Below are 13,950 nucleotides of genomic sequence, written 5' to 3'. Positions count from 1 at the left end.
TTAAAAAGCTTTCCAAGAATGCTCAGCTCAGCTGCCATTTCAGAGCAGAGGTCTCTCCTGGAGATGTAGAATTGTAGAATGTGAACCCAGCCAAAAGGCAGCAGGATGCTGTACAGAAAGATGCAGCCAAGGAGTGATGAAAAGGGTCGCTGCGCTTTGTGATGGATAGTGGACTGCTACTGTGTTGTGATGTAGTGCTTTTTAGAGAGGTGTGTCTCAGCCATCTGGTAAACTGAAACAGGGCTGGGGCCGTCACGATGGCTATGGGGATGATAGTTCAGAACCTGAGCACATAGGTGGAGAAGGTTTCTTGCCTTGTTTTTTTTTTTTCTCCTTTTTTTTCTCTAATTTGTCTCCAATCTGATGATGGCCTGGCTGCAGGTGTGCAAAAGACCCACCTGAGAAGATGAGTGTGTCAGTAGGTAGAGTGCGGGTCACAATTACTTTTTAGATGATGCAGCTTGATCTCCAGATGGTGCAAGGTGACAAAGGGATCCAGTGGAGATCTATCAGGGAGGTGGTAATGTAATCAGTTTTTCAGACCCTTGATGAGGCCTGCTGTGGAGGAGACTGGGAGGCTGTGGAGCAAGGCAGTACTAATGTAGGAAGCTGGGTTCTGGTTTTAGTACCCCCTGCTTTTTGCCTGAGATTTTGATGCTAATTTGAGTGAAGTGCACTGGGCTCCTGCTAACTGGGTCCCCAGTACCAGTGTTCCTTTCCCAAAACATGACACCTGATCACTTGATACTCAAGTGGCCTGGCCCTTTAGCACCTCTGTAAGTCCTTAGTAAATGGTACCCCAAGCACTTAGGGCATGGGTACTGAAGAGTGGCCCAGAGAACTGGAGCACAACTTGTGCCACTCTAAGGGACTAAGCACCAAAATCCTGCAGACTGCCATTGCAGGCTGCATGACAAGGTGCTCCCTAAAAGTGAAAACATGATATGTTACAGATACCTGTTGTATGTTTTCTAACGCTTCATGCAATATATGTAAATCACCCTTACAGCCCTAAGGCAGGGAGCATTATATTACATTCAAGAGTATATCTGCCAGAGCAGATATAACCCTGCTATTTGTCGGACGATTCTTAAGACATAGTAAGTGTGCAGTGAAGCCATTTTAAATGCATGTGCTGGACACTGGTCAATACGAGGTCCCCAGCTACATGATAGCTTCACTGAAAATACAGATGTTTGGTATCAAACCTCTCGTATTAACAAACCCACACCGATTTCAGTGATGGATTTATTTATACATGCACCCAGAGGGCACCTTAGAGGTGCCCCCTGAAAACCTGCCAACCTTTCTGGGTGGTTTGAGCCAGCCTGCCACCACCAGACAAGAATCTTGCCCCCTACCCACCCCCTAGTTGAGAGCATTTTCTCTCGGGTGGTCAGCTACAAAGCCTGCTCTAGGAGGGGTGTTACACATTCCCACCCAGCAGGAAGACCTGATAATCTACATTCTAAAGCGAGAAGCTTCAAAGAACCCCACCGCCCTTGGTACACAGATCTGGCTTACCTCACATGGGAGATGCTGTCCCCCCTCTTATTTACAGGGTGCAGGACTACAGACCCAATTTACCCAGCAGGTAAATCTAGCCCATAAATTCACTTTTAGAACAGGCTGCATTGAAGCCTGGACCAGTTTCCCTATTATCGTCCAACCCTGAGCAAAGAGACAAAGGAAGCATGTAATGATCCCACTTGCTAGACTACACTTTCCTGTGTCTTCCCCCACCCATCCCACTATCATTCTTACCTCCCCATATCTAGCAGTAACCTCCTCCCCAGACGTTTACCACTTGCTCGGAGCAGGTGATAAATGTGTGCGATAATCCCCACAAAAAGAGAATAGCGTGCAAAACCCACTCAGTATTGCTGGGTCGGCACGGTTATTCCCAATTCCATCAGGATAAATTTGCGATTGCACTGAAGCGTTTTTAATGTGCGCCAACTTACCATGCTGCCAGCACCATGCAACCTGTAATCTGCCTACAAGAGGGGCTTGGACGTGGGAGGAGTGGTATTTCAAGTGTTGTGTTGCTCTGCGAAGTATGCACACCCACAAATTTACATTTTTAAGGGTATTCACCAATTCCTCTGCAGTCTTTTCCCCACATTAAAAATGGGTAAACATTTACTCCTGACAAAGGCGGGAGTAAAACTTTATTAGTGGTAGGTAAAAAGGGGTGTAGGGAATGTCATTCGCATTTATTTAGAAAACGTTCTCAAAAGCAAATATACACATATCTAATGGAAATCACAGAAGTTTGCAAAAAGGAATGTTTCCAGGTCTATTTCTGTAAACACTTGTGAATTCTTTGAACTCTTACATCTGCGTTAATGCAAGAACATATTCCTGCAAGTGCACATGGATGACTTGCTATTTAAAATATTGGCATACATCAAAAACTTTTTGATGCATGCCATTATTTATTTTTAAAAGAAATGATGCCTCGGCCATGTGTTACGTTCATTAAATGTATAATTTTAATTTAAATACGTATTGTAATTACTATAACGTAATGTAGGATTTTTTTTTTTTTTGTGTAAGCTCTTCGTTCTACTACACCTTCTCTAAGTTCTGTGGATTGTTATAGAACCTGGGGCACAGCAGTTGCGTAGAGTGAAGAGTAGAGATTGGATGTCCTTTTATGAAGCGTTGGTGTTTCGAACTTAAATTAAATCAGACTTGAACCTTTATCTGTTTGTTTACTGGATTATTACTCGACACCATGGTATTTACATGTGCACAATAATTTAGCAAAGCAGTTTTCAAGTTGCAATTTTTTGCATCCATTTTACTTTGAAAGCAGTAACTATCCTTGCTTTCATGCTTTTGCATGCATTTACATAAAATCAAGAATCCATCTGGGAACATTGTTATATTTTGTGTACATATTTTTGTACCGCATCCGCTGTCAATAATGCAAGCTGAGCGCACGCATTTCCTTAGCGCACTCCGTTTCATGGTGAAAGACTTTGCATTAAGGAATCATGTGTACTAAGTTTGAAAAACTTACAGAATTTTGCTTTAGTTGCATGCAATCCATTTTCACAGATCCATACTGTGGGTCAGCAAACTGGCAGGGCATCCAAAGTGTTTGTTCTGCAGAGGGTTGGGCATACTTGATCAGTGGACAAAATAAACATGAGAACTTGTTGTCAATCACCACACAGTATGTCGTGGGGGGATATGACCTTCAGATTTTTCGACAATCAGACTGGCATGTAACACTGGGGAGGGGACTATGGGGTAGTCAAAAGCAAGAGGAATGTGGATTGTTAGGGGTACTAAGTGAGGGAACACACAATATTTTGTAAAATTACCAATATTTTTGACGACTTTAAAAACAGAGGTAGAGTGTGTGTGCACGTTTGTCTGAATGCATGTAAAACTTCCTGGTGAATTCCAGCAGACATCCACCACACCTGACTGAAATCGTATGTACTCAACTATTGAGCAGAAAATTCATTTATCAGGGGGGTGTAGCACCCCACACCACCCCCTGAAGCTACGTCCCTGGGTAGTAGTATACTTTCTTTTTATCTAGGTCAGTAAGAAAGGTATGAAAACTATTTAAGAGGTTTGGATTACACAGAAAAGGCAGTTTTCTTTTAAAGTTGTTGAACTTGAGCCAGTTTTGAGTTACCTATTGCTGAGACTCTGCAGACTTTCACTCTGTCCAAAGCACTGGCCTATTACTTCAAGTACATCTGGGAGATGCCCCATGGAACTTGGAGGCAACTCTCTTACAAGAGCCAGCAGAGGAATCTCATACATCATCAAATAGGAATAGTACTGGGGGCTCCGGGCACCGGTCATGCCGCCCTACCAGTCCACACAAGGTTTCACCCTGACTGCAGCCAGCTGAATACCTCGATGTTCAAACTCATCAAAAGCTGCTGTTGCACAAAGGTCAGCAGCAGTAGTAGGGAGTATTTATGTGCATATGATAGCATAACATGCACCGCAAGGAGAATGGTCTTCATCACATGGTTCGGATACAGACATAGTTAACAGGTAACAAAGCAGATGGGTGTGAGTCCACCACAACCTCCAACTTGGAGTGCTCATTAGGATATACTATTTATTTGGCCTGCTGAGATGGTCTGGCTCCAAATGAGGTTCATTACCACATTTTAATAATGCAGAGAAGACAGTAAAAGATACCTGGTCGCAACAAGCTCCACAGCATTAGGCCTGTAGAGAACGGAAGGCTGCAAAACTGATGGGCAACATTTAGGGTGTCTATCAACTGTAAAGCACTCCTCCATGCCTTCCTGGATTCTTGGTAAACTACAGCTTCTCCATCATATGGACATGATCAGACACATTAGGTGCCTTGAAGATCACACACGGTTCTTACAGTAACCACTGCACATTAAACAAATGAAGGCTGAGCTTTGGGCTTTCCTTTGGAACCCACAGGGTGGCACACTTAAAGAGCACAAAAATATTACAAATCTAACCAAAATGTATAATAAACACAATATCTATATACTTGTATGAATAAAAGAGGGACTGATCTCGTATAAAATGGAAAAATAACGAAAAACAAGCATGAGCAAAGCCAATAGGTCTAGCTTGCGTTGAGCCCCAAGTAAAACATGTTTAAAACTTATTGCAGTATACAATAAAAAAATAAAAGCAATTACTTTCTGTATACAATGCATCTATGAGATAAAGAATTTCATCCTTGATGATGAATCAGAGTACCTTTGAGATAGTAAACTAGACCACAGGAGGCAGATGACACACTAAAACAATAGCAAGCAGAGATAGAATACTCTGGGCAGCACCAAAACCCAGTCTGCGTATTTTTTTTTTTTTTTTTTTTTTTTAAGAACTGCTAACAATAGATCCGCACATAATATGCACTGTCAAGCTATACAAAAAAGGACAAGAGTTTTGCTTGGGAGTGTAGGGTAACAATTTTAAAGAATGTAAAATTCTGAATAGATGAAACCCTGGATCATATCAGTCCACCCAATACAATTGTTGACTGAACGCAATGTGGCACATAACTAAAAGGACCCCAGAAAAGCCTTTACAAAAGTTAAAGAAAAGAAAAAAAAAACACAAGGAAGGCAAAGCCAGGATAGAGCCACCTCGCAAAGCAAAAATCTCTGATATTGTGAGAGTGTTTCACCCACTTAACTGTTATGTGGCTGCATCAAGTCTCATGGTCATAAAATCTGTGGTGGAGAATACCTGGTAAAGTCTTGTCAGACTGGAGGGTAGTACACCCCACCTCCCTTCCCAGGCTCACTCCCTCCTCCCTGCAGGAACCACGCCAACCCTTGACAATCAGAGGTTTGAGCAAAGACCATCATGATGGGCTCTTTTTGGTGGGAATTAATTGATTCGAGGTTAGATAACCAATCCGGATAATCTTGCCAACATTACTTCACGCGTGAACCATGCGCTACACTGACCCAACGGGACCTACTGTTCAGGAACCTAAACAAAAATGACATTGTTGTAATGGGAAGAATGGAACCTGTCCCAACATCTTAATTGTTCCCTTGGTTTAGGTACGCTTCCTGTTAATGACCCAGATAGCTGCAAACCTCTGGTCACTGATCTCTGAACTCTTGTTCACCCTCAAAGTCAACACAGGTAGCACAAGGCACCATTCTCCCCCAAATTCTTTTTCCTCTAAACCCACCACCGGGCGGAGCAGACTAACGCCCTTTTTATGGCATGTTTTGATTACTGCCCCATCATCTACACAAACTTTAAACAAGAAACTCATCGATATGTTACATGTATACAGAACCAGGCAGCCAGAGTGTACATAGATCTCTGCAAATGTGGCTGAAAATCACCCGTCTTGAATCCTACCAGTGGACGCCAGGATCAAATTAAAGTCTTATGCACCAGCCACAATGCAGAACAGGAAAAAGGCGAGACTATCTGCAGAAAATGTCACTTCATTACACCACAGAAAGAAACCTCTGACCCCTGCCTGCTTATCTGATCTATCAATGTTCATTTAAGAGGTTAAAACACGGAGGCCGATTAATAGGAGTGTTGAGTGCTGAATTATGGAATGTCTGCAGCCCATCCACTTAGAACTTAGGAAACCCCTACAGCCTGAGCTGTTCAGACAGGCTTACCTGGTCGTCTTGCTGATCAATGGTTGAACTAGAAGAACACTGGACAGAGGCCACATCTGTGAGATAAGACTCAATCATCCCTGTTATTATTATTTAACTGTATATTGTGAGATCGTGTAGCACGCTGAAGTAACCGAGAGGATATACATATCGATTTACAAAAAACACACAATAAACCAACTGATAAACGTTTATCTTTTTAGGGTCGAGCCTGCGTTGCATGCGCTCGCGCATGCGTATAGCAGGGAGACTCTTTTGTATTTATAAAAGGGCTCGGAGCCCTGTCAACTTCACGTCAGTGCTTTTTATTGGTTCGTGGACTTCCCTAATTAAATCGGCTTGCTTTCATTAGTCGAAGGCACGCATACGTCATGCCTTTTCCGGTGGCTAGCCCTCCTTGACCGCAGTGACCAAGTACAGAAAACATGCGAGGCTCGCTGTTTTCCATCGGGCTCGTGGACTTTTTTTTTTTAACTAATTTACGAGCCCGATCTCGCTTGGCAGAAGTCGAGCGCTTTACCTACTTGATTTCACTTTTTCGGGTTACGTGCATAAATGCACTTTTGCCCAATAGGTGAAAAGTCGGGTTAGGAGTTTACAACGCGATCGGCTCTAACACGAGCAAACGTGAGACCCGATGCATTGTAAATGCTTGTTCATGTTGAAGTAAATTCAGATAATTGCTACTCAGAAGTAGTGGTGGAGACTCTCTGGGCTTCCAACGCGCGCGCATTCACACAGAGCGAGCTCGGGCTTTACTTACTATAGAAAAACAAAACACCCCCAACATTAACCCCCAGCCCATGGTACAAACAGACAATGGTACACATGTGGATATACTCACACAAATTACTGTATACACATGCCCCCAAATTGCACAATGCTGGAATTTGCACAGGAACAGATGTATTGTGTGGGACGTGTGGCGGACGTCTGGTATTCTTACCCGAGACCACCTACCTCACCAGGAGGAACCAAAGTCACTTGATATGCTGCAAATTTAATTTGGCCAGCCCATAATGTAAAAGTGGAGACACATACAAGTAGCACATTGTTTCACCAAAAGGTTAGGCAGATCCCTATGGGGTCTCCGAATTTGACCATCTTCTAATACCTCAAACACTGGGGAATGTTTAAAGGGGCGTCAGCAGGATTCTATAATTTGCTAGTGAGGCACTTACATGGCAAACGCCTCCTACTCAGCAAATCGCAGGGTTTGCTCCATACTGATTACAATGCAGAGGAATGGGAAGGATTAGTGGAAAATCTGGACAGAGGGTGTACGAGAGAACCTATGGTAAAGTTCTCCTTCTTTAGGTCTCTACAAGCTTGGTACTGGACACCAGATAAACTGTCGAGGGCTGGACTCCTACAATTGCAGGAGATGTGCCCAACCAAACCGAGACACTCTGAATGTTCTCTTCAATTGCACCACTTGAAGTCATTTTTATTCCCAAATCAGAAACACACTAGGTGGCTCAATGCAGATGGCCCTACCTATTACAAGTAAACCTGGCTCTACTTCATGATAGCTGATTTTCCATCAATGGCACACCGCGCATGCCGGCTGTTGGCCACCGCTATAAGTGGAGCTAAGACATTCACAGTGAGACAGTGGCGGTCACCGCATCTGGCAAACATTACAAACAGCTCACTGAAATGTACAAGGTGGCCTCATATGAGAGGTATACACCCTCCAAGGTGCCCTTGAGAGCCTTCATTGGGTGTGGACTCCGTTCCCAGATGGGATCTAACCCTCTGCTAGCATCCAGCAACCGTACCTGGAGGTTTCTGCACGCTGACGTGACCAGAAATATGGGTGGCTCTCAAGACTACTACTTTATCACGCCCGGTCCCCCGCCCCCAATCCGGGTTTATCTTCCCTCCACCCCCACAGGGGAGTCTAAAAGTGGACCTAGATAGGTCGTTACCATTTCCTCACTTCTCACTTCCCTCTAGACCCCCGAGAAGTTGCTATTAACTTCCCGTTCTGTTGAGGTTATTCTCTGTACATCACCACAGCTCCTTTCCCTGATCTAGGGCATGTAGGTTTATACTCCAACGTTTCGGTTAAAGAACATTGATGGGATATATCTTGACATGTTATGATTGTCCTAACACGCAGCTCCTGATTGAAAAGGGTGCCGCGTAGGCTTGCTTCTTTGTTTACAACGGTTCTCTTTCGGCGTCCTTTGTTAAGTTTTTTGCTACAGTATTGTACTGGAAAACACTGCCTTATCTACAATGTAAAGCCAGCTGGTACCTATGATATGCGTCACTCTATACCTAATGCACCCTACTGGTATGCCACCTGCTAGTTCTTTGCAGGATGCTCTGGTACATGCTCTCACTAAGAAGGTTATGACATAAGAAAATTGTTCATTCAATAATTGAAACAAAAAGAGGCATTGCGGGGTCCTCCTGGTAAAGGTACAGCAGCATCAACCACCTGATGTCCTGGCACAGGGCCCGATGTCCTGGCACAGGACATAAGTCATAATATATATATATACAAAAATCAGCAGGCCCTCCAACATTTTAGTATGCTCACAATTGTTCCTGTCTTTAGACAGCTAGGAAGTTATCTTTATTTTCTACTGCTTTAAATGCCTCTGAGTTTGTGGTTCCAGGTCACTCACCCCTTGAATATTAATAAAGCTTCCAGTTTTCCTTTTCTACTGATTTTTACAGATAAATACAGACAGGAAACAATGTGAGTACTGTCAGTATTTATTTTCAAAAGTGGAAAAAAATAAACATAACATTTTTCTTTGGTGAGAGACTCTCCATGCAGTCCTATATGAATTCCAGGCTGACCAATAGCAGATAGATAGCTTAGGGAGTTAAAAACAGGACATTATTTCCTTAAATACATGCATATGTTAACATATATTTGTATAAAATTCTAAGATTTATCTGTGATGTAGTGTTTTGTTATATTTTGCTACTTGATTTGCAAAAATGCGACACACATCAAAATTTGAGGGCGTGTTCACAGTTAAATAAATGTGGAACTATTACAACCCCATTAATTATCAAAACACTAAATAAATATGGATAAATACGTATAAGATGGCCAAAAAAGAAATATGGCTAAATACAGACGAAAATGTAAAAAAAAAAAAAAAACATAAAAAGGGCGCCCTAATTATTACGTTTTCCACATTAGTTCACAACAAAAATAAAAAAAGCAAAAATCATTTCAGGGAAAGGTGGGGTAGGCCTCTGTAAAAGGCTGAGCTGGGTAAGATTCCTTAGCACAAGGATCCGTCTTCTCGCCAGCAAGCGAGCTCGGCTACGGTCCTTATCATGAGACATGGTACACTGGGGCATGAGAGAATCCTAAACTGCACTATACGTGGGACATCCCTGCCCCTTACAACCGCTCCCTCCCGAGCCTTCTGCCTTAGGGGTGCATTACTTTGTCCAAACAATGTCTCCCCCTGTTAACCGACACATGGCACACTTAGGGGATTCTGGCACAGAACTAATCGGGGTACCTGGAAAGGTGGGCACATGTTCAGCGATATACCATGCATTCGGCGGGCCATGTCAATGTTAGCACTTGTTTAACAAGAAACAAGGCACTTCAAAGCCGCTTCAGCTGCTTCCGAACTTCCCAAATGCATCGCTTCAGTTCAAACATTCTTTTGACAATTCGTCATTAGGTTTACATGTGTTTGCGTCTTTCTACTGGAATAATATTAGCCAAGAAGGGTAGCGTACATTTTATTTTGGTTGACATTTGTCAAAAGTAGTTGCTCAGGGAAGGCAGGTCTGACATAAATAACAGGGATGATGAACAAACGTCTAAAGACTTGGGCAGGACGCATGAGAATGACTTTCGAGCCTTCAAAATACCCTTGGATTAGTGACTAAATGTATCCTGGTTGGATTTCATTTGCCAGGCAAAGCGCTCACATTGGATCGCGCTCTCGCGTCTGTTCTCTCGTTGCCGCTCCTTGTATTTTTTTAAAGGTTTGCAATTCCTTCTCTCGCCCCACCCTTCTCCAACCCACCAGCTGAAGGCGCTTTGCTGATCGGCAAACACTAGGGTTTCCTGACTGGGAGACCTTGGCTGCTTCTGTTACCTGACCCTAGAACAGCCAAGGTAGCCAGGTGAAGCACAGAGAGGTCATGGGTGTCTCCCTAGGGCACCTGCACTCTTTGGCCTGATTCGGCCTCTAACCAGGAAACATGCCCCTTGGCTTCACTGCTTCCCTGATCCCACTCAAGCAAGGCCTCTCCATCCTCCTGCCACCGACACATATCTCTCCCTCCCTCCCCAGTGACAGGACTCTTAGGATTTGGTAGTCCATGCACCATGAATGCTCAAACCCGTAACTCGATTCTACGCAGTTGAGAGAAGAGCACAGAAACACGCTGCTGTCACACACTAAGAAAAATGATTAAAGGGGAGCTGGGTAGTGTGGAAGGCAGAGGGGCCCTGGAAGGGCTTACATATGAATTACAGAGCGTGGACACAGGAGAAACGAAACATTTATTTCAGAGAGGGTGGAGGTACGTTTGAGAGGAGAGGGTGGTATATGAGAAGCACCCTTAGTGCAGGGGAAAGACTTGCACAGGGAAGAGATTCTCAAATGGTTAAGTGACTGTAAGAAGACAAAGAATGGGATCCTGGGAAGAAGAGGGGGTACCTGGAGGTTCGGGGTACCTGCGGAAGTAAAACACCATAGCAAAGCAGACTATCCAGGATGTGGGTGAGCTATGAGTAGGCAGAGCGCAGGCGACGAGGATCCAGCCGCATGACCCAAGGTGGTGAGTGACAAGAGGACAGACCGCCATCTCCAGAAATGCTTCAAAGGGTGGGTGAGGTCAAGGGGATAAAGCCTGGGAAAGAAGATGGGGACCTGGGATCGTAGGGGACCTTGGAAGAAGTTACATGGAAGAGCTTGGGGCAAGTAGGGGTGTAGGTCTTAGGGTAAGAGAGCACCTAGTGATGCAGCTTCTACCCCTGGCCCAGGGCAGTGACTGTGACACCCCATCTACAGACTCTTGAGAGAGTGCGTGAGGTGAAGTGGATAGTGCCAGGAGTGGACACAGGGCACCTGGGAAGGAGGGAGGTACCTGGGCTGGCAGTGTAATTGTGGAAGCACGGCCCCAGGGCACAGCAGGAGATGCAGACACCCGAGAGTGCTTGAATGTGTAGTGGAGGTAGTTCCGGGGTCGCGGGGCACCCGAGGGACCCAGGGGAGCGAGTGTGGCAGGAGGGCAGTGCCCCATCTTCAGACTCTTGAAGGGGTAGGGACAGGGTACCTGTGAAGGAGGGAGGTACCTGAGGTGGCAATGTACCTGTAAAAGCACGAACCCAGGGCACAGGAGGTAATACAGACAACTGGGCGAGCACTGTCCCAGTCCAGGGATCGCAGGGCACACGGGGCTGCAGGTTTCAGTCCCTGACCCAGGGCAGTGAGTGTGATCGGAAGGCAGTGCCCCACCTCAGATTCTTTTGGGAGGGGAGAAGGGGGGGAATAGGTGAGATATGAGCAGAGCCAGGAGAGGGGTGGACACAGGGTGTCTGGAGTATATGAGGGGGGACACCTGAGGCTGCAGGACCAAGGGCAGCGAGTGTGACAAGAGGTCACTGCCCCATCTACAGATCCCTTAAGGGGTCGGTGAGAAGAAGAGGAGGGTAGAGCCAGGAGAGGGTCGGTGACAGGGAACCTTAGAAGGATGAGGGAGTGCCAGGGGTCGCAGGGCACCCGAGGCTCAGGTTCCAGGGCAGCGAGTGTGACAGACGGACACTGCCTCATCTCCAGACTCTTGAAGGAGTAGATGAGATGAAGTGGGTAGAGGCTGGTGAGGACTGGGTACCTAGGAAGGGTGAGGGGCTACCTGGGGGTCGCAAGGAACCTGAGGCTGCAGGACTCAGGGTAGTGAGTGTGACAGGAGGGCAGTGCCCCATCACCAGAGTCTTGAAGGGACGGGTGAGATGAAGTGGGTAGAGGCTGGAGAGGACTGGGTATCTGGGAAGAATGAGGGTGTACCGGGTGTTGAAGGACTCATGAGGCTGCATGGCTCTGGGCAGTGAGAGTGACAGGAGAGCAGACTCTTTGAGGGGATAGGGGACAGGAAGTGACAAGAGCCATAGGAGAGCTGGGCAGAGGGTACCTAAGAAGGGTGATGGGTACCTAAGAAGGGTGATGGGTACCTGGGATCGCAGGGCATGTGAGGCTGCAGGAGTCAGAGGAGTGACACAGGAGGGATTACAGGAGGGCAGGGAGGACCATAGCTGGGAAGTGGGTGCTACACTAGGATACAGGAGAGCAGTGACTGCCACAGCAGGGCAGTGACTGCCACACTAGGATACAGGAGAGCAGCGAGTGCCACAGAGGAGCAGGAAGTACCACAGCAGGGCAGTGGGTGCCACACTAGGATACAGGAGAGCAGTGAGTACCAGGGCAGGGAGTACCACAGCAGGGCAGGGGGTGCCAAGTGCCACAGGAGGGCAGGGAGGACCACAGGAGGGCAGGGGGTGACAGGAGAGCAGTGACCTCCTACAACTAGGATACAGGAGAGCAGTGAGTACCAGGGCAGGGAGTACCAAGTGCCACAGGAGGGCAGGGAGGACCACAGGAGGACAGTGAGCGCCACAGCAGGGCACAGGAGGACAGTGAGCGCCACAGCAGGGCAAGGAGAGCAGTGACTGCACAGCAGGGCAGAGAGCGCCACAGCAGGGCAGAGAGCGCCACAGCAGGGCAGAGAGCGCCACAGCAGGGCACAGAGTACCACAGCAGGGCAGAGCCCCGCCTCCCTACCCCCTCCCGGGGCCTCCCCCTACCCTCGCACCCACGACCCTCCCGCTCCCCGGGGCCGGTACCTCTCCGCCGGGGTCTGTCGGGCCGCTCCCCGGCGCTGGCGGCTCCTCTCCCTCCCGGCGGGCGGTGCTCGGGAAGGGGCGGCTGCGGGGGAGGAGGGAGGAGCGCGGCCTCCGCGGGCCGCCAGGAGGCGCTGCGGAGGAGCGGACGGCTGCAGGCCGAACTCAAGGAACGGGGCAAGAGGGACTAACGGGTTCTAGAGATTGGCGCGGGCAGCGCCTGGAGCCCCGGGGAGCTAAGGCCTCGAGGAGCTAGCCCTGCTGGCCGTGGCGTCTTCGCTGTCGCGTGCCGGCCGACCTCCTGCGCTCCCCTGGCTCCGGTGCGCATCCCTGCGGCACCCAGCGACCCTCTCCTCACTCCGGGCCATAACCCGGGGTCTCACTGCCCCCAAGCAGCCTGAAATCGGGGTGCCGTTCTCTTCGCCCCAACTTCCTGGAAAAGTCCTCTTTCTACCTCCGTGGTGCGAGCCGGTCGGCCATCTTGAAAAAGGGAAACGCTAACAGACCCGTGTTGGCGTATTGAAGCCGCGTTGGAGGCGGCCATCTTGCTGAAAACTTGCACTATGCCGATAGGACCATAGACATTAAGGAGGGACTCAGCTCCATCGACATAGAGGACGGACCCAGCTACGGTCTACTAAGGTCCTGTACTTCCCGGGTGTCCAACGCTTAGAACTTCACGAATGGCCATGAGCGTGGCACGTGATCAGGGCCACGTCAATTATGCGGTAGAGACGCACAAATTATGCGGCAGGAAACGGCACTCTAAATGGCATAAGTGGCATATTTTTAAATAGTAGTTGCTTGGTTATTTGGTCATTTTTACACATGGTAATTGTTAACCTCTTTGCTGCCAGGCCTTTCCCCTCCTGTGCCAAGCTTTTTTTTGGCTATTTGGGGCAGTTCGCACTTAGGCCCTCATAACTTTTTGTTCACATAAGCTACCCATGCCAAATTTGCGTCCTTTTTTACCAACATCCTATG

The 13,950-nt window shown here is 47.3% G+C and overlaps 1 protein-coding gene across 6 annotated transcripts in view; it reads right to left on the bottom strand.

The window, feature by feature from the left end:
• LOC138282998 (casein kinase II subunit alpha-like) overlaps positions 1–13,418 on the bottom strand; it is a 193,079-nt gene extending 179,661 nt beyond the window's left edge. For 5 of the 6 annotated variants that reach the window (XM_069221097.1, XM_069221095.1, XM_069221096.1 and 2 more), the window contains exon 1: positions 12,970–13,108. The gene's annotated coding sequence lies outside the window, so the exon portion shown is untranslated. Of the gene's footprint in view, positions 1–12,969 lie in introns of all 6 variants that reach the window. The other variant, XM_069221099.1, reaches the window with a different exon arrangement.
• Positions 13,419–13,950: the final 532 nt, after the last annotated feature.

The sequence above is a fragment of the Pleurodeles waltl genome, chromosome 2_2 (assembly GCF_031143425.1).
Source record: "Pleurodeles waltl isolate 20211129_DDA chromosome 2_2, aPleWal1.hap1.20221129, whole genome shotgun sequence".
NCBI lineage: Eukaryota > Metazoa > Chordata > Amphibia > Caudata > Salamandridae > Pleurodeles > Pleurodeles waltl.
The sequence above is the reverse complement of the archived record's forward strand: the minus strand, read 5'-3'. Positions and strand labels throughout refer to the sequence as shown.